The sequence below is a fragment of the Callithrix jacchus genome, chromosome 11, assembly GCF_049354715.1.
Source record: "Callithrix jacchus isolate 240 chromosome 11, calJac240_pri, whole genome shotgun sequence".
Lineage (NCBI taxonomy): Eukaryota > Metazoa > Chordata > Mammalia > Primates > Cebidae > Callithrix > Callithrix jacchus.
The window spans coordinates 50,838,708-50,863,046 of NC_133512.1; the positions used below are offsets into that span (position 1 = coordinate 50,838,708).

The window sequence follows — 24,339 nt, forward strand, 5'->3', positions numbered from 1 at the left end:
AGCCGCATTCTGGGTTAATCTGAAACCAGTTGACATGTTGTTGGTCTCTGTTGTAGTAACATTCGGTACATGACACGCTTGAATGTGCCTGTTTTTAAAAATAGCATTTTGTAATAGATAAAAATTTAGCAAAATTTCAGTCAAATGTTTCTGACCCATGAGTCTCCTCAAAGACACAATAGAGTGGGGCAGGGTGAAAACACTGTTCTGGCTGGTTCTCTCTGACTTGTAGTCTCCTCCACTGCACAGGAAGGATTTTAACAACCTATCTGCTAGCCTGCTCTGCACGCCACCCCCATACTGCCCTGCTGTAGACATAAAGGATGTATTCCTTTTGCAGTGTTCTTTATTTCAGTTAATGGTATCACAACCTTAGGAGCTGAAAACCCCTTCAACTTTTCCCTTTTTCTCACTCCTAACATTTAATAGCTCACAAAGGTCTACTCATACCATCTCCAAACTATCTATGGAATCTGATCTCTCATCTCTCCTTTGTCCCCGCTGCAACTGCCTCCTGACTGCTACCTGCAGACTTCAGCCTCATCCTACCTCCCCAGCCAGAGCTTCTGTTCTGAGACACAGGCTTGATTCAGTCATTCCCTTGCTTTAAAGCTGGTAACACTATCTTGCACGTAACTGGTTAAGGCCAAACCCCTCAGCAAGTACAAAAGGCCCTCCATAGCCTAACCCCACCAAACTCCAAACTCCTCTCTTGCTCGCTCCAATCCAGGCAACCCAGGACTTATCCCACTGCATGTAAGCTATCCTTTGCATCTGTCTTCTTTTTGCCTGAAGCACTCCTACTCATCCTCCAGGACCCAGCTCAAACATTACCCCTTTTTCAAAGCATTTCTTGATTTTTCCAGGCAAAGCAAGTTGCAGCTCTTGAACTTCCTTTGTATTACATATCCTTGTAGCATCTGCTCCAGTGTTTAGACTGCAATCATCTTCTTTTATGTCTCTCTTTTCTCCCAAATACTATGAGCTTTTAGAGCACAGATATTTTATCTCATCCATCTTTTTAATCCCAAGCATGTACCATCATGCTTGATATGTGCCTGAAACATGGTATACTTTCAGTGCATATTTTTGAACTCTTTATTACAGCATTTCAAGTGGAGTTTGTTCTTGATTCTTACAGTGACATGAAAACAGAAACCACAATGATATCCTGTAGGCTTTCTGTTGCAATGAGCACACAGCTAATTGCCAGTTTCTTTTCTACTTACTCTAATTTCTCCATTACATTGGGCACTTAAATCCTTTATCTTCCTCTGAGTTTATTAACATATTTCAGAATTTAATCTTGAAACATCTCCTCTTTATGATGTTTTCTTTCCAAAATTTACTTATCCTGTCCCCTCTCAGGTTGTATGAAACTTTCCTGGTGTTTAGAACTTCAAACAGAACTAATTTCTCTTCCTGGTTTCCGGTCAGATTTTGGGGAATGTGATCAGTTATTGTGCTCCAAGACAGAGACTCCCTTTCATTGTTTTTTCCTACTACATTTTATCCTTCCCACAATAAGTCATATTCAAGTGATTGGCAAATTTTAGGTCCTCTGCCCAATAGCCCTTGAACCCTGAAGATTCTAAAGTAAAGCTGGAATTCTAATTATTTTTGTGTATTAATGCTATATGCTACATTCAATAAAAATCATGAGTAAATTTTTATTGAATTATGGGATAGATTCAATAAAAATCGATCTCATGATACTATTACTTCTTTACAAACACAGTTGCTTATTATTCCTGACCAGCTGGATATTTTACTGATTTTATCACCATTTGTTTGCTCCATGATTTTACTTGAACAGAATTTAATAACACTTACTAGGATGGTGTTTTTCCTCATCCATTCAACCATTCCCACCCCTTTGCAAGGCATAACATTTCCTATTTCCAATCCTCCTCGGGTTTGTAAAAAAAATAGCTTGGCAATGGTTCACTAAGAATTGCAATTTAATCCTTTGGAATAACAGGCTTTTCATCTCTGCTCCCTGCAATGATCCTACGATCTGCCACACAATCAGTTCCTTAGAAAAGAACAATGCAGCTCAAAAGAAAAGAAAGTGCTGGCAACATGGTAAAGAACATGAGGCCTGTTATAAAATTTGTAAATATAAATTAACCTTGGGAGTAAACGGCATCAAAATATGAATTATTGTTCCCTTTCAAAAGAAGAATTAGGACATTTTTGGCAGCAAATGCAAATGAACCTGAGTGTCTGTGCTTTTGATCCGGACTGTGTAAACACAGGCTCATAACTAGGTAGTTTAGTGTTTATATTGGTGGAGTCTCTAAAGTTATGCTTACCGACCCAGGAACAATGCAACATTCAAGAAAGAGCAAACACAACCTTAATTCTTACTTCCCATGGCCCTTGACCTAAGGGGCGTTTATCTAAGTTGTTTTGTATCTTGTATTTTATGGAGCAGGTTATTATTAAAAATATACAGATACAGCCCTATATATCTAAAATGCTACACACACATTTATTTAAATGGGATTAGTCTGTTATAAAATATCCTCCTTTTCAGACAATGATAGGCCATCAACAATCTGCATAGTAATTTATCACCTCGTTTTCAGTCATTATCACTGTTAGTCAACCATGTGTTCCACAGCCTACACATCACTGAGAGTTCACTGGGATTAGTTACATGTTTGAAGAATCATTATCATCATCATTATTACTACAAATCACACCATTTATTTCGTACCAACAATCTGCTGAAGAAAGCAGGTTGGCACAACTTACAGTGGGTAAGAAATAGATGCCACCTACAAAAGGAACACAGGAGTGGGTTCCAGCAAGAATGTGTGAGGGAAGATGACTTAGTATGATCTTTAGGAAAGAGTATGGGGTTATATATTTTCACCTGGAATGTGGTCTCCTGGAAAGACAAATACTTTGTAAAAAAAAAAATCCTTATGTTTCTTCAATGGCCTGATCAACAGAGAACTAAGAGAAGTGACCAGAAGATATATTTAAAATCACAGAATTTAGAAAAACTGCCCATGTCTATGGTACAAAATGACTTTTTTCTCCAAAGCGCATTGAGACTTTTACTCTCTGAAGTTAGTCTGAGTCTAAAGTTTGTGTCTCAATCCCCTCGTCTAGAAGCACAGGCTATTTATGTAACATCCAGAGGAGTGAGCCATCTAGTCAACGAAAGCAGGGTACAGAGAGGTTTGCAGTCTGAGCTCAGCCAACAGATTACTGTATAATAAAAAAGGATGCATTTCCTTCTGAGTATTACAATAAATGTAAGGCTCTACTATGCCTTATTTGGAAACTACCAGAAACCAAGTCAAATACTACTTTTCCTTTCTATAAAATGTAAACATTAAAAGTGATTCTAATGTGATTATAAACTTTAACTTGGAAACTAAGTTTTTAGGACAAAGCAGAGAAAGTTTTTATTTTTTATTTTTTTGGGCTTTTATAGAATTGGCCAAAACTTTGAACAAAACTTAAGGGTAAAGGAGCCATTTGGCAAAAATGTCTGCATTCCTGCTTTATTTTTTATTTAAGGATTGTGAAAATTTGGAGTAAAGCAGCAAATTATATTAATAAAATTTTAATTATTTCATGTTTATTGAGAAGGAATTAAGCTCAAAATCATCTTACATTTGGTGGCTAGTGATATCTCAATAATTAATGAAATTAGTTTTCATGAAAATCACATATTTTCTTTATATGATATAATTTTTGACATTTAAAAAGAGCTACAGGATAAATAACCTATTATTATTGCGGTCAGATTTGTACACATGGTAAATATTTGACCTTTTATATATCCTTAGGACTTTTGGTTACAATAATTAAGGTTAAGGGTACTTCACATTTTAACAAGCCCAGATTTTCTATAATATCTAAAGATTCATAGTACCTTCATTTTACCCCAATTAGCATCTGTACACATATACATAACCGACGGAGAAAAAAAAAACTTTTCCACCTGAGTATTTCCATTTGGTGTTCTGGATCTGGGACAAGTACATGTTATAGAAAATGGCTACAGGGAAAAGAACAGCAATGGTTGAGAGGATATTGATTCCAAGAATTCTTAAGTATCTGGGAAGATTTTAAAAGTAAATATCAAAAAGAAATTTTGGTGGGCTTTTCCAGAAAACAAAGTAATACATTTTATTACATATTTATGGCTCTGGAATTTTTTTTCCTACAACCTACACAAGCTATAAAAATAATTGCCAACCCTTCCCACAATGACTGATGCCATTTGTAAGGTTGCTACTGGCAGAAAGATTTTTTTCAGAAGACTGAAAAAAAAAGTACAAATATTATGTTTTTTTAATTGTCTTTATGAGAAACTATTTTTTCAGCCCTTGGACCTGAGCGGTAATTTACATAGCCGATTATAAAAGCTCTCTCAGAATGACTGCACACCTGCATTGGGTGAAATCGAAAGAAAAACTCTCTTGTTCAGTAATGCACCATATGCAAATTGGGGGAATAAAAGGAGCACAACAGCTGGCATGAAAAGAGTATTTTACACATTCTTAGGGAGTACTAGTCTGGAGGCATTCAGAAGCACCATCAGGCTGGCAAAAGTGCACTATGCAACTACGGTAATCTTGAGTATGAAAAAAAACCCCAGCTTTTAAAGAAACAGATAAATGTTATTATGGTCAAAGTCCAGAACTCAGTGGAATTGATAACCGAGTGTTGAGCAAAATGGGAAGAGCCATTAACAAATTCATTAACAAACTCTTTACATTCCTACCATGAACCGAAAACGTAAGTCTAATCTGTACTCTCTTTATTTCAATTATTATTGGTAGAAAAAAGATAGGCCGCTTGAATATCATAAAGATATGTCAGTGACATACTTCTTATATTTCCAGGTCAGGGTGTACACATCTTCAGTCAACATTTATATTAAATGACAGCAACCTTCGAAGGCCTAGTTATTCCTTGAGCAAAGAAGTGATTACTCTTCACAAAGGGACTGCTAACAGGATCTGAGAGGCAGTGTTGCCTATGAAAAAAGCTCTCGACCATTCATAAGTTCAACTCATCTATTAAATGAGGCTAATAATACCTGTTCTGCCCATTTGCACTTACTGTGAACATCAAATCAAATCATAACAGGTGAAAGCACTTTGTGATGTCTAAGATGACACATAAATGTAAAGGATTATAATTCATAAGTGAATTAGATAATAGCTATTCTTAGTTTATAGATATGAGAGAAATCTAAAATCCTCAGAGTTTAATGCAAATTATAATTATTTGATCCTTATATTTATTTTTACTAACAATCATATGCATCTCTTATTTAGGCAAGAAAGCTGAATTTCCTTTTCAGGCCACCCTCTGCCAGTATTCAAGCTTGCTTTTTATGTGTTTGTGAAACTCACTGAACTCAGCCAAGATTTTAAAAGGGAAGTCCCAATGTTGATTAAAATGGCCTATTTTGGCACTTTTGTCCAAAATCTAATTACCAATGACAAGATAAAACAAAACAAACAAAACCAATGTCCCATTCCATGCAATCCCAGAACCCTAAGCTGCTCTCATTCTAGGTCTCCTGACCAAAAGACTACCATTTTAGGCAAGATTTACACAGACCATTGCTCTTCTATGTAAACTTTATAATAACACATTCATAATGCACTAGGAAGCACCATCAAAAATAATCAAGGTTCAATTGTGCTTACAGAGTACAGTTTGTTATTGTAGCTTTTATTTCTTTCTTTCTAGAGAAATTTACAATTATCTGGTCATGAAATTCCTAAAAGCTGTTAGCCACGGAAGGAGGCTTAGAGGTGGATAAGCCCTGGAATAGATCTTCTTTGCCTCAAGTTTTACATACTTATCATTTGGGAACTAATTTTTCTTTATGTGTGTGTGTGTTGTTGTTGTTGTTATTGCCTTTAGAGGGAAGAGGCCCAAGAACTGGTGGGCCTTTTTACAATAAATCTGGGTAATAATAATGACCAGGTACAATGCTTTCTCTAACTACTGCTTTCTGTGGCCATTAGCCTTCAAGTCCTGGGAGTCCCTGTGCCCCAATCTGTGTTGCTTTTAGGTAAATGGGGTTTTCTCACTTTGCAAGCTTAAGGCAAAAGCCCTGGCTGGGCCACTTTAGGGACAATTATTTTCATTTGTAAAATAAGCACTCTTGAGTTAAGGTTTTCAAGGCCCCCTTCAGCTCTGAAACACTCATGGCTTGTTAAGCAACACCTCCAAAGATGATTCAGACTATTCAGTGTATAAGCTTAATTATGCTCACAAAATTTGAGACCTACTTCCAGCATCTATCATAAAAAAGTTTTCCTATCTTCTTTATTGACTTGAGTTTTCATTTCTGTTTCTCCAATTGACAACCATTTAACAGCAACAAAAAGCCACAACTAAAATAATATTTTTGCAAAATAACGTTCAAGTCAATCTTACTCGGACTAATTGTCTACTCCATAGCAATGAATATGAAGTATTTCACTGTGAACAGTTACACTTTGAATGACAAATATTTTCTGAGATGATCACTAGAATACCTACTGTTGTCAGAGCAGCAATGCTAATTATTAGCTGGCCATTTAAGCTGGCTAGTATCTACTCTAAACAGTCATTAACTGGCCTAGACTGAACTTCAGTTTCCCTATCTGTAAAGTTGGAACTGGGCCACTGATACAGCCTTTGAAAAGCACTTGTAATCACCTTAAGTCTCAGAGGGTAAATTACCACCTGGGCACATCTGAGACTTTAGGGGATGCATTACTTTTGGGGCCATTAGAGAAACCATTTAGTCCTGCAGCAATGATTTAGTGCTGTTGCCCCAAGCGCCCCAAAGAGTTAATGCACTTCCCATACAGCTCCCACCTTCTCTGTAAATCAACAAATTTATCAAATGGTGCTTTTGACAAATCAATTTGCTTGACACAGGTGGGCATTTTACTTCCATCTATTATAGACAGAGTACTTTGACTCTTCTTGGCTCATAAAGGAATCAGGGGCCAAACCCCAACAGGCATCTACGCAGCACTCTGCCTCACAGAGTAGTTTGAAATTATTTATGAAACAGAGTTGTTAACTGCTGGACCTTTCACTGCCATCATTGTAGTCTCCCATCTTTAGGAGAACAATGCCAAATGGTGGTGGCAGTTACTTGATAGAGTTGTGATTTTAACATTTCATTATTAGATAACTATAGGATGTGAGTATCTATTTACCACCTGTTCTTACCTCCTTCCATCTGGACTCAGAAAAAGAGGGACATTAAAGAAGGTGAATCCTACTTATGTTCTGGATCTGTTCTTCTTGTATCCTTAAGCAGTATTTTGATCAACTATTTTTACTCTCTCTGGAGTCATCAATTTTTTTGCTACATTTTCCTTCTAAGCCATGTGAAAAACTCCAATCTTAAAATAAATCATGCCCTCCCTGGATTTTATGGCACTCTTTGTTCTCTCCATCTCTTTCTTTTCTTTCCTTGCTATGTTTGGGAAAGAGAAGCCCATACTTACTATCTTGGCTCCATCACTCATTCACTCCATGGTCCCTGTAGCCTTCCCTGAATGTGGTTCTAATTGTTTTTTTTGTTTCATTTTGAGACAGTCTTGCTCTATTACCCAGGCTGTAGTGCAGTGGTGTGATCTCAGCTCACTGCAACCTCTGCCTCCTGCTTCAAGAGATTCTCCAGACAGCCTCCCAGTAGCTGGAGTTACAGGCAGCCCCCGCCACACCTCACTAATTTTTTGTATTCTTAGTAGAAACAGGGTTTCACCATGCTGACCACACTGGTCATGAACTCCTGACCTCAAGTGATCCGCCTATCTCAGTCTCCCAACGTGCTGCGATTACAGGTGTGAGCCACCACAGCCAGCCTGAACATGGTCACTATTGATAACAGCCTAGGTCTTCTACATTTTCAAGAGCCGACAAAATGTTTCAGATCTAAAGAAAAATAGACTGACTCAAAGAAGAAACTAGAACAATTTTAATTTGTAACAATTTCAAAAGGAAAAATGTTAATCTCCTAAATTTTTATTACATAAATTTAATGTGAAATTTGGTGTATTTTAATGTTTGCTGCAACATGTGGTTGGATCTTTAGAAACCAGCATGTTCAGGATCTAGAAGAGTTTTAAATGACCCTGATAAGAGATCTAATTGCCAAATCCACTGGGCCATTTTAAATCCTTATTAAAAAACGAAGCAGCATTGATAATGCTGACCATGCTCTCCATTCTCCTCCCTTGGTTTCTTTCATATGACTATCTCATGGTTTTTAACCAATCACTTTGAATACTTCTGTTGAGTCTCCTCTGGAGTCTTCTACACCCAGAGTTCAATCTTGGTTGTCTTTTCTTGTCATATGCTTTCCTTGACAATCTCACCCACACCCAGGTTCCATGCTTATTTATATTCTGAGCTCCATCACCATCCACACTGTTGCCTCAACTTCAACTGCCCTTTAAAGTCTGCTCCTCGTTTCATAGATCCTGAGTAAATGGCACACTATTAATTCAATGGCTCAATCAAGAAATCCGGGGGTCATCTTACATTCTTTCTTTCCTTCTCTCTTATAGTCGATCATCACCAATTCCTGTCAATTACTGCAATCTCTTACAACTGTCCACTTTTCTTCATTTATTAAGAGCACAACTCTGGGCCAAGCATGGTGTTTCACACCTGTAATTCTAGCATTCTGGAAGGCCAAGACAGGAGGATTGTTTTAGCTCATGAGTTCAACATCAGCCTGAGCAACACAGCAAGATCTCATCTTTCCAAAAAAAAAATTAAAAAATTAGCTGAGTGGGGTGGCATGCCCCTGTGGTCCCAGCTACTCAGGTGGCTGAGGCCGGAGGACTGCTTGAGCACATGAGGTCAAGGCTACAGTGAGCTTTAATCATGCCAGTGCACTCCAGCAAGGGTGGCAGAGAGAGACCCTGTCTCAAAAACAAAAAAATTCACAACTCTGATTGTGTCATTCCCATGCTTAATCACTTCAGTGGCTCTCAATGACCCTGGGACAAAGTCCAAAATCTTCCCCTGAGCCTCTTCATGAGCTGGCTGCTGCCACCTCTCCGGCCTCATTTCCATCCATTCTTCTGCTAGACAGTACTTCTTTGAATCTCCAGATCCTGTCCACAGCATACCACCACCTGCCACCATTACCTTGTTTTTGCTCTATGGGCCTCATCTTCTGCAATTCCCTTTATACTTTTTTTTTTTTTTGAGACAGAGTCTCATTCTGTCACCCAGCCTGGAGTGTAGTGGCACGATCTTGGCTCACTGCAACCTCCGCTTCCTGGGTTCAAGTGATTCTTCTGCCTCAGCCTCCCAAGTAGCCGAGATTACAGGCATGCACCAGCATGCCCAGCTAATTTTTTGGTATTTTTATTAGAGACAAGGTTTCACCACGTTGGTCAGATTGGTCTGGAACTCCTGACCTCAAATTATCCTCCCACTTCAGCCTCCCAAAGTGCTGGGGTTACAGGCATGAGCCACTGAGTCCGGCCCCCCATCATACTTTTAATTACTTGCTCTATGTTTTCCCCAGTAAAAGGAGTGCTTAATATGTGTTAGGTACTTTCCCTGTGCCAGGAAGTTTTACATACATCATCTCATTTTAATCACAACAGCAACTACGAGGTAGGTTCTATTATTATTCCAATTTTAAAGATAAGGAAACTGAAGCATTGAGAAATTGAAGACTGCACAGCTAGTATGGAGGAACTTAAAACTAAAACAGTACTAAAAGCAGTCTATATTCAGGGCCCATATCTCATCCACAATTAATATTGCTTCAGTGGCCAGGCACGGTGGCTCACACCTGTATTCCCAGCACTTTGGGTGGCCGAGGTGGGTAGATCATCTGAAGTGGGAGTCCAAAACCAGCCTGACCAACATGGAGAAACTCTGTTTCTACTTAAAATACAAAATTAGCCGGGCGTGGTGGTGCACGCCTGTGATCCCAGCTACTTGGGAGGCTGAGACAAGAGAATCGCTTGAACCTGGGAGGCAGAGGTTGTCATGAGCCGATATTGTGCCATTGCACTCCAGCATGGGCAACGAGAGCAAAACTTCATCTCAAAAAAACCAAAAACATATTGCTTCAGTGAAACAGTAAGGTCCACAAGGGGAGGGGCTGAATCTTGTATCTCCAGAACCTAACACAGGATTGGCACAGATTGGGGGCCAATATGAAATTGCTGAAATAATAAATACAATCCAATTCTTAGAGTGGCATATAGGGGCCTCCACAATCTTACACTGACCTACCTCTTCAGCCGCATGTCTCTCCTTCCCCATACCTTATCTTCTAGCCATATCACAGAAAAGTCCTGTGATAGATAGATGCTATAGGAACACAGAATAGGGATATTTAAGGGGTTTGGACTAAGGAGTCCAGAACATCTCCCAAGAGAATTAACATTAAAAGTACATTTCATTTCCCTGGAATGTGCATATCTGCATGGCAAGCCCCTATTCATCTTTTCAATTTCACTCAAATGTTTCTTCAGGGCTCTCTCCATGGCAGAGCTTGCAGCCATTGTATTGCATGTGTTTGGGTGGTGACCTCCCACATCAGACTATGAGCTCCTCTTAGCCTCTTGGTGTGTATCATGTCAGTATAGTGGGTTCCTGGCACAGAGGAGGTATCCAATAAAGAGCTGATGAATTACAAAATAATCCTTTTTGTGAAGATACTCCATTTTAACTCATTGCACATATCTTGGCACTTAACTGAAACCATGGAACTTGGGTTTCTGTTCATTTACAGAACAGATATATTTTAACATATAAATGAGAGAGATTAGGAAACACCTAGCACTACTCTATTATTTTATTTTAGATCTGGATATATAAATTATGTAAAAATAGCAATGTAAACATATACACACACACTCGCATACTTTTGTCAATTTAGTGACTAATAACTTGAGGAAATAAGAATTCCCACTATAAGGCACATTCTCCTGAAAGCTTTGGGAACTATGGAGAATACTACATAACAGAATGCTAGTATATTTTCTGAAAGACAAGATGATCCTAATGATTTCCTAATCAATGAAAAATGACTTTTTCATTATTAGAAATGAGCCCCAAATGTTAGGCTGCTAATGTGCTTTGTATACTGTGCAAATAAATGCCATAACAACACTTTGGACCAACATCGAAGCATATTTCTGTCGCACTACTCTTCTTTTGGGGGTTGACATTTGAAGAGATTCTTTGAAAACTATAATGAGATACAAACTTACCCCAACATCTCCTTCTCTCCTAATACATGAAGGGCAGCTGTGACCGGTTTTCAGGGAACCAAAGCTCTTACAGGAGTTGCTTAGGGAGATGCCTCGCATTCTGCAATCCTCTTTCTGTCTGAATGTGTAAACCTGAGCTACCTCTCCCTCCACCCCCTCCTCCCCTCCCCCACTTTCTCCCGCCAGATAGATTTCTAATCTGTCCAGTGACTAGCTGGAACTACAGCCGGAGTCAGTAAACTTTTTTGGTAGAGGTCAAGATAGTAAATATTTTCAGCTTTGGACCACATGGTCTGTGTTGCAACTATTTAACTCTATGGTGTGAAAGCAGCCACACAGAACATGTAAACAAGGGGGTATGGCTGTTTCCCAATAAAAAGGGGCATGCCTATTTTCCAATAAAATTTTATTTACGAAAACAGGTGGTGAGCCAGATCCAGCCAGTAGATCATAGTTACAGACTCCTGGACTAGAAATATTCTAGGATTCCTGTTAGCTTTTCTCTACCTTAGCATTCAATTTTCATGAGTCTGTGAGAGTTCACAATTGGGAGACAGCTGGAAAAAAAGAGAAGCAAACTTTGAAGAATTATTGGTTGTGTGAAATTACTATATTTGACTTATCTTTTCACTTGGAGTCTTTTAACTTTGTAACATAATGCCTCTTTATATTTAGCAATTAGAGTGCCATCACAAAGTAAAATGTAAAACCATTATTCCTTGAAAAGGAAAAAGGCTTGTGGTATGAAATGATGCATGCAAGGAGTGTGGGTGATAATTTACTCATATAATCATTTCTATTTCAGTTCTATGGCAAGTATTTCTGGAGATGGCTCAGATGGCAAGGAGATCTTTAAGAGGTACATGCCATAATTAACCTTTTTCTGTGCTCTGATAGAAATATCAATACTCTTTCCTCCTTTAGCACTTTTAACTTTACTTATGGTCTACAGAAATGATTTGGAGAATAATCATTATAAGAGAAAGAAAAGCCTCTACATCTTGGTTTCAAACAAAACATGCATATTCTTCCTACTATGTTCACCTTATGGTTAAGTTCTAGACACTAAACATCTGCATTTCCTTTTCCCTCCTTGTAAAGGGAACTAGACAACCAGCCGATGCCTCTGTAGACTGTAGGTCCATGATATACAAAGTGTACTCTCTGGACTAGCAGCATCAGTATCTGCATCAGCATCTCCTGGAAACTTGTTAAAAATGCAAATTCTCCAGTTCCATTCCAGACCTACTAAATAAGAAACTCTGGGAGTAGACCCAGCTGTCTGTTTTAACAAGCCCTCCAGGTGATTCTAATGCCCACTAGAGTTTAAGAACCACTGGTATAGATTAAATTATTACTTTTTGGAAGCACAAGTTAAAGGGAAGACCTGGCCTCATATAAACAGCAGAATGACCTTAGAGCTTGCACATTCAGAAGACACACAATACAGACAATAAGCCTATAACTATATCATAAGAAGAAAAAGGGGCTGAGAAAGAAAAATAGTGGGAAGAAGGAGACACAGAACTTGAATGAGTAGGAGAACTGGAAAACCCCAGGGTTCCATTTGCAACTGTGGCTATAATCCTTCATGATTTGATGCATGAGGACCGTGCTAGGTGAAGGGAAACAGAAATGAAGAGAACAGTCTCTCCACCTGCAAAGCATTCATAGTATTAGAGTGGAAAAAGGAAAAAAATGGCTCCCTTAAGAATTTACAATAGGACCTAATATTTTAAGTCAAAGGGTGCTGGCACATGGTGGCTCATGCCTGTAACCCCAGCGCCTTGGGAGGCAAAGACAGGAGAATCACTTGAGCCCAGAGGAGTTCATGTCTGCCTAAGCAACATGGCAAAACAACGTCTCTAAAAAAAATACAAAAATTAGCTGGGCGGGGTGGTGTGTGCCTGTGGTCCCAGCTGCTTGGGCATCTGAGGTGGGAGGATGGCTTGAGCCCAGGAAGTTAAGGTCACAGTGAGCTGTCATGTCACCGATGTACTCCAGCCTGGACAACAGAGTGAGACCCTGCCTCAAAAAAAAAGGATCAAAGGAGAGAGGTTGAACATCAGGAGACAGAGCGACAAGAATACAACAAAAAAGAGAGGATATGAGGATAAACAGAGTGAGTATTAAAAATTTGTATTTGTACTAGAACATAGAGCATTTAGGAATTTGTTATTTTAATTCCTCCAATTACTGAAAGGTAAGCTCTGCTTTGATTTGGAGATAAAAATCCCTATCTTTATTCTCTTATTGCTTTACTGGACAGAACCACAGAAGAACTGCAACCAAAGCCTTTCATTTCTTTATGATGCGTATGGCTAGCACATAGCCATAGTAACACACTGACATAAACCATTAAGCTATGTATGGGTCCGTGCTATTTAAAGAATGTTTGCTTTCCTACCCAACCCCATTCTTATGTTGAAATCCTACCCCACAATGTGATGGTATTAGGACACATGGCCTCTGAGGGGTGATTAGGTCATGAGGGTAAGAGCCCTCATGAATGGGATTAGTGTCCTTATAAATAAGAGACCCCAGATAATTCATTTGCCCCTTCCACCATGTAAGGGTGAGAATACAGCCATCTATAAACCAGGGAACAGGCCCTCGCCAGACACCAAATCTGCCGGTGCCTTGATCTTGGCTTTCCCAGCCTCCAGAACTGTAAGAAATAAATTTCTGTTATTTATAAGCCACCCAGTTTAAGGTATTCTGTTATAGCAGCCTTAATGAACTAGAAAAAAAAAACAGGAACAACATATTCTTATGGTAACACAACCTGGTCATTTTTCAAGTCCTGCTGCAGAGTATCAATCTAGGAGCCTCATCATAAAACCATTTTTGGGTTCCTAAGGAGAATGTTATAGGTGAGACTATACTATTAAAAAAATAACATGAAATCAAAGATCATCGTCTTTTCTGGAAGATTTTTAGAAGTCATCTTGTCAAAACAGCATCAGATGTTTTTAAAAATGACTTCACTGTTATAGTAAAATATGTATGCTTATTTATTTATTTATTTTGAGATGGAGTTTTACTCACGTTGGTCAGGCTGGAGTGCATTGGCCTGATCTCAGCTCACCACAACCTCCACCTCCCGAGTTCAAGAGATTCTCCTGACTCCGCCTCCCAAGTAGCAGAGACAACAAGCATGTGCCACCACGCCTGGCTAATTTTTGTACTTTTAGTAGAGACGGGGTTTCTTCATGTTGGCCAGGCTGGTCTCAAACACCTGACCTCCCAGAGTGTTGAGATTACAGGCGTGAGTCACTGTGCCCAGCCTATTTTTTTTAAACTCTAACAATACAGAAAAGCATGAAGAAATAAGTAAATAACTTCCCAAAGTAAAGATTACTAACATTTGTTGAATAGAATCCATAAATACAAATAGATAGACAATTAGGAATGGTTTCAGAGAGATAGATCATATGGTACATGTTATTTTTTAAAACAAAATGTTTATTTTTGAATAATTTTAGGTTTATGAAAAGATTGCAAAGTTAATACAGAGTTTCTATACCTCTCAACCAGCTTCCTCTATTGCTAACATTTTACATTACTATGGTACATTTGTTACAACTAAGAAACCAGCACTGGTACATTACTATTAACTAAATTCCAGACTCTTTTTAAATTTCACTTTATAAAGTGAAATTTTCTTTCCCAAGATCGACATTGCATTTACTTTTCAGGTATTGTATTAGGGTTCTCCAAAGAGACCGAACCAATTGGATAAATGGGTATATACATAGAGAGAGACAGTAGTTAATTCTAAAGCTAAGAGTCATGGAACCATTAGACATACTGTTTCAGAACAGAGTTACAGCCAGGGCAGCACAAGAAGCTAAGAACGCTCAGAACACCACAGTACCAGTGTAACCCACGAAAACAGCTACTGTCAACAAACATAGAAACCTACTGCTTCTATGAAACAGTACAGATGGAAATGTTGGTTTCAGAGGGTCCTTTTCCTACACCTGAGGATGTCTCCATGAAGAAGGGAACATCTGCCAAGCTTTCTCTGTTGCCTTGCTCTGCAAAATTGAGGACATTGATAACGAAGACTGGAAGAACCCTCAGCTCCGCAGTGACTGTGTTAAGGATACCTATCAGTACCTCAGGCAGCTGGAGGTTTTGCAGTTCATAAATCCACATTTCTTAGATGGATGACATATAAATGGATGTATGTTTGCACCATCCTAGTAGACTGGCTGGTGCAAATCCACTCCAAGTTTTTAGGCTTCTTCAGGAGACTCTGTGTGTGTGATTTTTACTGGTTCAGGCAGTTTCCTGGAGGAAGCTTCAACTAATTGGGATTACTGCTATGCTCTTGGCTTCCAAGCATGAGGAGATGTTTTCTCCAAATATTGAAGGCTTTGTTTACATCACAGACAATGCTTACACTAGTTCCCAAATCCAAAAAATGGAAACTAATTTTGAAAAAACTGAAATTTGAGTTGGGTTGACCCTTGCCATGACACTTCTTAAGGCAAGCATTGAAAGCCGGAAAGGTTGATGTTGAACAGCACACTTTAGCCAAATATTTGATGGAGCTGACTTTCATTGACTACAATATGATGCATTATCATCCTTCTAAGGCAGCAGCAGCTGCTTCCTGCTTGTCTCAGAAGGTTCTGGGCCAAAGAAAATGGAAGTAAAAGCAGCAGTGTTATAAAAGATACACAGAGAATGAAGTATTCGACGTTGTACAGAACATGGTCAAAAATGTGCTGAAAGTAAATGAAAACTTCACAATTCACCACCATCAAGAATAAGTATGCAAGCAGCAAATTCCTGAAGATCAGCATGATCCCTCACCTGAATGCAAAAGCCATCAAAAACCTTGCCTCCCCTCTGATGAGAGGGTCCTAGGTGGCAGTGGCCCCTGGGGATGTGTGCTTCATTTGTGCCCCCCCTCTTTTTTTTTTTTTTACTGGTTTAGAACTCTTTATTTTATAAATAGTTCTCTGGTCTTTTCATGAAACCTCTTCTGAGACCAATTTTCTAAATGTATATTGAGGAAAAATAAAGCTACTGGTTTTTCTTAAGGTAAAAGAAAATAGAATATACCTATGAGAGAGATCCTAAACAAGATTTATTATAAGGTATTGGCTCATGCAATTGTGGAGAATGAGAAATCCCAAGGCCTGCAGTTGGCAAGCTGGAGACCCAGGAAAGTTGACATATATTTCCAATCTGAAACTTAGCAGGCTGGAGACTAAAAAACTGTCAATGTTTCAGCTTCAAGTCAGAATGCCAAAAAGAAACTGGTGACCCAGCTCAAAGCAGTCAGGCAGGTGGAGTTCCCCCTTAATGAGTTTTTTTGTTTTATTCATGTTGTCTTCAAAGGATAGGATGAGGCCCACCCATATTAAAGAAGGCAGTCTGCTTTACTCAGTCTACCTATTCAAATATTAACCTCATCAAGAAACATTGTCACAGACACAGAAGATTAATGTTTAACCAAATGTCTGGGCACCCCATGGCCTAGCCAAATTGACACATAAAATTAACCATCACAGACATGCATGCTATTTTGAATCCATCATGTTAATGTAATATCTGACTTGCCAGATCATGCCATGTCACCCTTCACTTTAAATGCCCACAGCAAGCAGATAGCTCTCTAGATGCCCACACTTCTGTCTCTACCAGTTCTGCTGGAAGCTTTCCATGAGTCAATTTGGGTGTTTGAACCCAAACTTTTTTTCTTTTTCTTTTCTTTTTTTTTTTTGAGACAGAGTCTCGCTCTGTCGCCCAGGCTGGAGTGCAGTGGCACAATCTTGGCTCACTGCAACCTCTGCTTCCCAGGTTCAAGGAATTCCCGGCCTCAGCCTCCTGAATAGCTGAGATTACAGGCACATGCCACCATGCATGGCTAATTTTTGTATTTTTAGTAGAGAAGAGGGTTCACCATCTTGGCCAGGCTGGTCTTGAACTCCTGACCTCGTGATCCACCTGCTTTGTCCTCCCAAAGTGCTGGGATTACAGGTGTGAGCCACCGCACCTAGCCTCAAACTTTTTTAGTTATATAATTTAAATAAATGTTAAGAAAACTGATAAAATACAAACGTGAAAAGAACAAATTTTTGTTTCCATAAAAACTAGGTTGAGTATGTTAGAAAAAGTGGATAAATACAGGGTGATTAAAAATTTGCTTTCAGGCTGGGTGCAGTGGCTCATTCCTATAATCCCAGCATTGTGGGAGGCCAAGGCAAGAGGATTGCTTGAGTCCAGAAGTTCGAAACCAGCCTTCTCAATTTTTTTTAGTTTGCTTTCAAAATAGATGTGACCATGACACATAGGGGGCCAGGGGAATCTAAGAGGACTCTATACTCAGATTCCTATCCAGGTGTCTTTCTTGTTTCATTTTTTAAAAATTGAAATTGAAAATCACAGAATGGCAATTCATAGAAAAAATATGGTGAGAGGGAATTCCAATCAGGTGACCACTCTCAAGGAAAAGATCGTGGTCCCAATTTAAGAGATTGGCAAATGACAAATAACTACCTATAATTTATGTTTAATATTTCATTGGGGAATGTATTAGTCTTTTTTCACACTGCTAATAAAAACATAGGGGAGACTGGGTAATTTACAAAGAAAAGAGGTTTAATTGACTCAGTTCCACATGGCTGGGGAGGCCTCAAAATCCTGGCAGAAGGCAAAGGAGGAGCTAAGTCAAATCTTACATGAGGGCAGGCAAGAGAGGATGTGCAAGGGAACTCTCATTTATAAAACCATCAGAGCTTGTGAGACTTATTCACCATCATGAGAACGGTATGGGGGAACAGCCGCCATGATTCAATTATCTCCATCTGGCCCCGCCCTTGACACATGGGGTTATTACAATTCAAGGTGAGATTTGGGTGGGGACACAGCCAAACCATATCAGGGAAGATGAAAACGTTCTGGAGATGGAAAGTGGTGATGATTGCACAACAATGTGAATGTAAGTAATCCCATGGAGCCGTATACTTTAAACTGGTTAAAATGATAAATTGTGTTATACATATATTATCATAACAAAAATATGTAAAGTAACTGTATATTTTTTCAGATTCCTTGTTTCAACAAATACTTTTTTATTAATGCAAATTGTTGCATTCAGTAAGTGGGTTTATTCTGTATTAAGTTTTTTATTTTAGTTTAATAGAAGAAAAGGACACCATCATGAAGCTGAATGAATTTCAGGTAAATGATTCCCTTTTGAGATTTTATGAGATTCTAATTCTCTAACATTGCTCTAAATTTAATAGGAAAGACATGAAAACCTCTAAGACGTTAGAGCAGTGGTTCTCAATCCAAGGCAGTGCCAATTCCCTAGGATGCATCTAGAAATGCATGGACATGTTTTGGTTCTCACAATTATGAGGATCCTGGCATTCTCCAGAGATGTCAAACATCTTATTATGTGCATTGCAGCCCTAACACCAAAATATATCCAACCCAAATGTCCATAGCTCCCTCAGTGACAAACATTGGGGAAGAGTTGATGTATGTTTTATTTTTATTTTTTTCTAAAAAAATCCAATCTGAAACGCCAAAGTTTGTCAGAATAAAAATACAGGTACATTACAATTATTTCACACCACTTGTAGATTTTACCACCATTCATTTTTAAATGATTTTAAAGTTTATACTGTAAATATTTGCACATTTGCAAACAAATCTTAAATTACCAGATTTCCAATGTATCAGATATTGAATATGAAAATTTAGGATTGAAGGCCAGGCGCGGTGGCTCACGTCTATAATCCCAGCACTTTGGGAGGCCGAGGTGGGTGGATCACGAGGTCAAGACATCGAGACCATCCTGGTCAACATGGTGAAACCCCGTCTCTACTAAAAATGCAAAAATTAGCTGGGCATGGTGGCGCGTGCCTGTAATCCCAGCTACTCAGGAGGCTGAGGCAGGAGAATTGCTTGAACCCAGGGGGCGGAGGTTGCCGTGAGCCAAGATCATGCCATTGCACTCCAGCCTGGGTAACAAGAGCGAAACTCTGTCTCAAAAAATAAAAGAAAATTTAGGATTGACAACTGATAGTTATATCCTACTGCACTTACTATTTCTATGAAATTTTAGAGGGAAAAAAGATTAATTAATTTTATATGAAAAATATAGAATAGTTCACAAAGTTGTGTATCACCCTGTGTGTACAGGAGCTATGCTATTCTTCTCTGTATCATTCCAATTTTAGTATATATTTTGCAAAACCAATCAACATACTTCTAAAATTATATTTCAATTTTTTACAATATCTGACAATTTCCTTATGAAATTTGATAAAATAGACATCATTTCACTTTCTTCCTCCTCTCTCCCTCTTCCAACTGTATTTTGTTAGTTATATTACCCTTCATAATGTCTGGGTTTTTAACATTTACATCTTGTTCTGAAACTGCAATTCAAACCACTGTTTACTCATTTCTATTTTAAATGATTTGTTGCTCATCATCTAACTTTTCTGTGCCTGGCTTCTCCATTTCTTCACTCTGATTCATCTACTTAGTTTCCTAGAGTTTATTATACAAGAGTTTTTTGCTAGTATACCCATATTATTATTATTAAGGCATTTTCTATTATCTCAAATGTAATATTTGATACCTATAAATGATTAAAAACAAAATATGTAAATTATAATCAAAATAAGATTTAAGCTTTTAACCACTCAACTGAAGAACTATAAGAATCCCCAATAGCACTGCATCTACCTATGGATTCCTCCTCTGTCCCATGTGCCTCTTCTCCCCCAGAGTCAGCAACTTACCTGTATGTTTATCCTTTCTTTCAATATTCATAATGGTTTTGTCATGTCAATGTGCATCTCTAAACAATATACAATATTATTTCATTTTGCTTATTTTTAAGTTATATAGAAATGGCATAATACTATATATCATCTTTTAGAACTTTTTTCATTCAACTTACTATTTTTAAAGACTCATGTTGCATTGTATTACTAGAGTACTCATTTTTAATAGCATTATTGATACATAATTCACATCGTCAAGTTCACCTGTTTCAAGTATATATTGTAATGGCCTTCAGTATATTTACAGAGTTGTGCACCCATCATCATCTTCTAACTTTAGAGTATTTTCATCACTACCAAAAGAAATCTTGTGCCAACTGGCAGTCATTCCTAGTCTTCCACTCCTCTGCTTTCCTATCCCCTGGTCTGACTTTCTGTCTCTACTGATTTGCCTCTTTTAGACATTTCATATAAATGGAATCATTAAATATGTGGTTTTCTTTCATTTAACATAACATTTTTGAGGTTCTTCCATGTTGTAGCATGTATCAGTACAATCATGCATCACTTAACAATAAGGATATTTTCTGAAAAATGAATTGTTAGGCAATTTCGTTGTTGTGCAAACATCATAGAGTATACTTAGTAAAACCTAGATGGTATAGCCTATTACACATGTAGGCTATATTATATAGACTATTTGCTCTTAGGCTACAAACCTGTATATCATATTACTGTGCTAACCTACCCTGTGTTAGCCAGACAGACTCCATTTTGCTGAGAGCCATAGAGACTCCATCTTAACCTCCGCCTCACCTCTCCTGCCATTTCTCCCTTAGGTGCATACCTGGGTCTTGCTACTATGCTGGGTCATGCTGTATTTAAAACTATAGAAACATATAACCTTTGTAACCATATCCTGCTTGGCAAGCCCACTTGCTACTGTGAATGCCCCCACTTGATTGATTATATGACAAGTACTGAATACCCTCCTTGGTAACTGACAATCATGGGAACCACTTGTGTATACCCTCCTTGGAAATCAACAATCACGAACCTCCTGCCTCCTAGTTACCAGCCTTCTCATCTAACTTGCTTGTTCTGCTTCTGTAAACTCTGCTTCAGCTAGGCTCCCCCTTCCCTACCTTAATCAAGGTATAAAAAGGAATCCAGCTCCTTCCTTGGGGCCGAGAGAATTTTGAGCATTAGCAGTCTCTCGGTTGCTGGCCAATTAATAAAGGACTCGTGATTCAAACTGACAGCGTAGCGCTGTTCCATCTAACTCGCCTGGGTATAACATTACTGTACTAAATGCTGTAGGCAACTGTAACACAAGGTAAGTATTTGTGTATCTAAACACAGAAAAGGTACAGCAGAAGTATGGTACTATAATCCTACAGGACCACTGTTGTATATGTGGTCCATTGTGACAGAGATGTCCTTATGTAGCACACGACTGTGCTTCATTAGTTTTAATTGCTGAATATGATTCTATTGTATGGCTACACCACATTTTATTTATCCACTCATCAAAAACATTCATTTTCACTACTGTATAGTATTCCACCAAGTAAATATTCTACAGTTTATTTATTTAGTCTCCTATCAAAGGATGGATATTTCAGTCATTTCCAGTTTTTTTTTTTCTTTTGTGAATTGTGCTGCTCTGAACAAGTTCCTAGGTAACCATGGGTAATAGTTTCTGTAGGATATATATCTAGGAGTAAGTACACTCATACTCAAATTCATCGGAGAATGCCAAATTGTTTTCTAAAGCCATTACACAAGTTTACATTCCCAACAAATGTATATATGAGATCTTGTTAGCTCCCATCCCTTCCAGCACTTGACAATGCCCAATTTCTTAATTTCTGCCAATTCTGGGTATAAAAAATGGTGTTTCACTTCAATTTTAATTTGTATTTCTGTTATTACTCATGAGAGTCAGCATTTTTTATATACTGTCTATTAATTTTTCTCCTTTGATATGCCTGTTATTGTCTTTTGATCATTTTTCTATTGGTTTTTCTCAACTGATGTGTACATTTTTGTTGTAACTATAAACTGTACCTTTTTTATATCACATTTTAAAACTGTTCATGACCACCATTTACAAAAGCAGTTGGGGAATGCACCTTCGTTTTACACTGAATATAGTTTGCAAACTGTTTACTGGAATATAGTCTCTTTCTTCCCATTCCTTTTCAGAGAACTCTTGTGCAGGGGCTATATCTCATGCACAAGGGTGAGAGAAGACTGCATGTTACAGAATAATATATGATATAATTTCTATAAAGTTTAGGAAAAAATGCAAAACATTGCAATTAGTATAGGTTGTTTAGCAATGTACATCTACATCTATGTCACAGAATTTTATAGAAAATCATGGCAATTAGAAGTATCAGTGTAATGTAGGGGTCACTTCCAGAAAGGGAAGGGGAAGTGATATCAGGGAAGTGGTATCAGGTATATGTAGGGGGATACAATGGTATCTTTAATATTTTATTCCTTAAACTGGGTGATGCATGTATGAGTGTTGATTATATTTCTCTTTCTGTATTTTCTTTCTTTCTTTTCTTTTCTTTCCTTCCCTCCTTCCCTCCCTCCCTCCCTCCCTCCCTTCCTTCCTTTCTTCCTTTAATAGAGTCTCACTCTATCACCCACATTGGAGTGCAGTAGCCCAATCTTGGCTCACTGCAACCTCCACCTCCCAAGTTCAAGCGATTCTCCTGCCCCAGCTTTCCAAGTAGCTGGGATTACAGGTTTGTGCCACCATGTCTGGCTAATTTTTGTATTTTTATTAGAGATGGGGTTCACCATTCTTGAACTCCTGACCTCAGGTGATCTGCCCACCTCGGCCTCCCAAAGTGCTAGGATTACAGACAGGAGCCACCGTGCCCAGGCTGTATTTTCATTTAGCCAACATGTTGTGTAACATTTTTCTGAAGGGCAGAGATAATTGTCAACTCTTGTCTACCACTCCCACATCCAGTCAGTGACTCTACAAATTTTGCCTCATAAGTAGTCCCTGGGACTGTCCCCTCCACTCCTTCTCTACGGCCCCTTAGTGTGGGTCTTCATCATCTTTACCTGGATTATAGCAACCACCTCCTACCTCTAGCATGGGCCCCTTCAAATCCAGCCTCTACACTACTGCTGAAGAGGTCTAACTAAAATGCAAACTGTCACTGTCACATACCTCCCTGCTTAAAACCTTTCAACAGCTCGCCGCTGCCTGAAGGTCAAGGTACAAGTTCCTTTAATACAGAACACCAGGCCCTTTGTGATCTGGTCCCTGCTCTTCTCCCAAGTCTTGTCTGCCACCACTTCCTGCCCTGCATTTTAAGCTGCAATGACTTGGACTACTTATAGTTCTCCCACAAAGTGATCAGCTCCTCCTGGTTTGTGCAGGACTTTTCTGGTCTGAGCACTGACAGTCCTGCACCCTGGGAGCCCCTCAGCCCCAGGCAAACTGGGACAGTCATGGTATCAAACCTGAAAGTCCTGCATCCTACAAAACCCTCAGTAACAAGCAAACTGGGAGGAACAGTTTCCTAGTCTCTGCACTGTTTCTGCAGATGTCTCAGCAACTTAGGATGTGTCTCTGACCTGCTTCCTACTTCTTCTGAAAATATGACCCAAAGCAAACAGCAAAGAGCAAACAAAATATAAAATAAAACATAACAAACACAAACAATAGGCAACTGATTTCTGCAGATGGGCTTTAGAGCCTGACACCTTACTAATGATTATCACATTGTTTTAAATTCTTTGTGATTTTATTTGTATATTATCATATCATCTGCAAATATTTACGGGTTTGTTTTTTCTAAGCAAACTTGGAATAGAAGAAATGTTTGTACCTTTCTAATCATTATGACTTTATTTATTTTTCTCATCTTATTGTCTGGCTAGGAACTCCAGTTTTAATGGTGATTAAAAACATGATAGTGAGCAAATGTGTCCCATTTGTGATTTTACATGGGATTTAAAAAAATTTTCATTATTAAGAATGATGTTTACTGAGGTTTTGGCTGATAACTTAATTCATGTAAAGAGAATTCTCTTCTATTCATACTTTGCTAAGACTTTCTACACTAATCAGTGTAGAACTGATTCAGTGGTTAACTTTATCCAAAGCTTTTTCTGTTCCTATTGAGATTACATATGATTTTTCCCTTGTAGTCTATTAGGTAGATCACAATTCAAGATTTTTAAATGTTAAACTACCCTTGCATTCCTGGATAAAGCCAAGTTGATCATGATAAATACACTTTTTTTTAAATTAACTCCACTGGATTCCATTTGGTATAATGTATTCAGGCTCTTGAGATTGG

The 24,339-nt window shown here is 38.4% G+C and overlaps 1 non-coding gene and 1 pseudogene across 1 annotated transcript; one reads left to right on the top strand and one right to left on the bottom strand.

Annotated features, from left to right (window-relative positions):
* The first annotated feature begins 13,727 nt into the window (after positions 1–13,727).
* On the top strand, positions 13,728–16,231 carry LOC100385964 (G2/mitotic-specific cyclin-B2 pseudogene; annotated as a pseudogene).
* A 3,130-nt stretch (positions 16,232–19,361) lies between these two features.
* On the bottom strand, positions 19,362–19,468 carry LOC118143937 (U6 spliceosomal RNA). Its single transcript, XR_004728421.1, has one exon. It is a non-coding gene; the product is annotated as a U6 spliceosomal RNA (small nuclear RNA).
* Between the last annotated feature and the right edge of the window lie 4,871 nt (positions 19,469–24,339).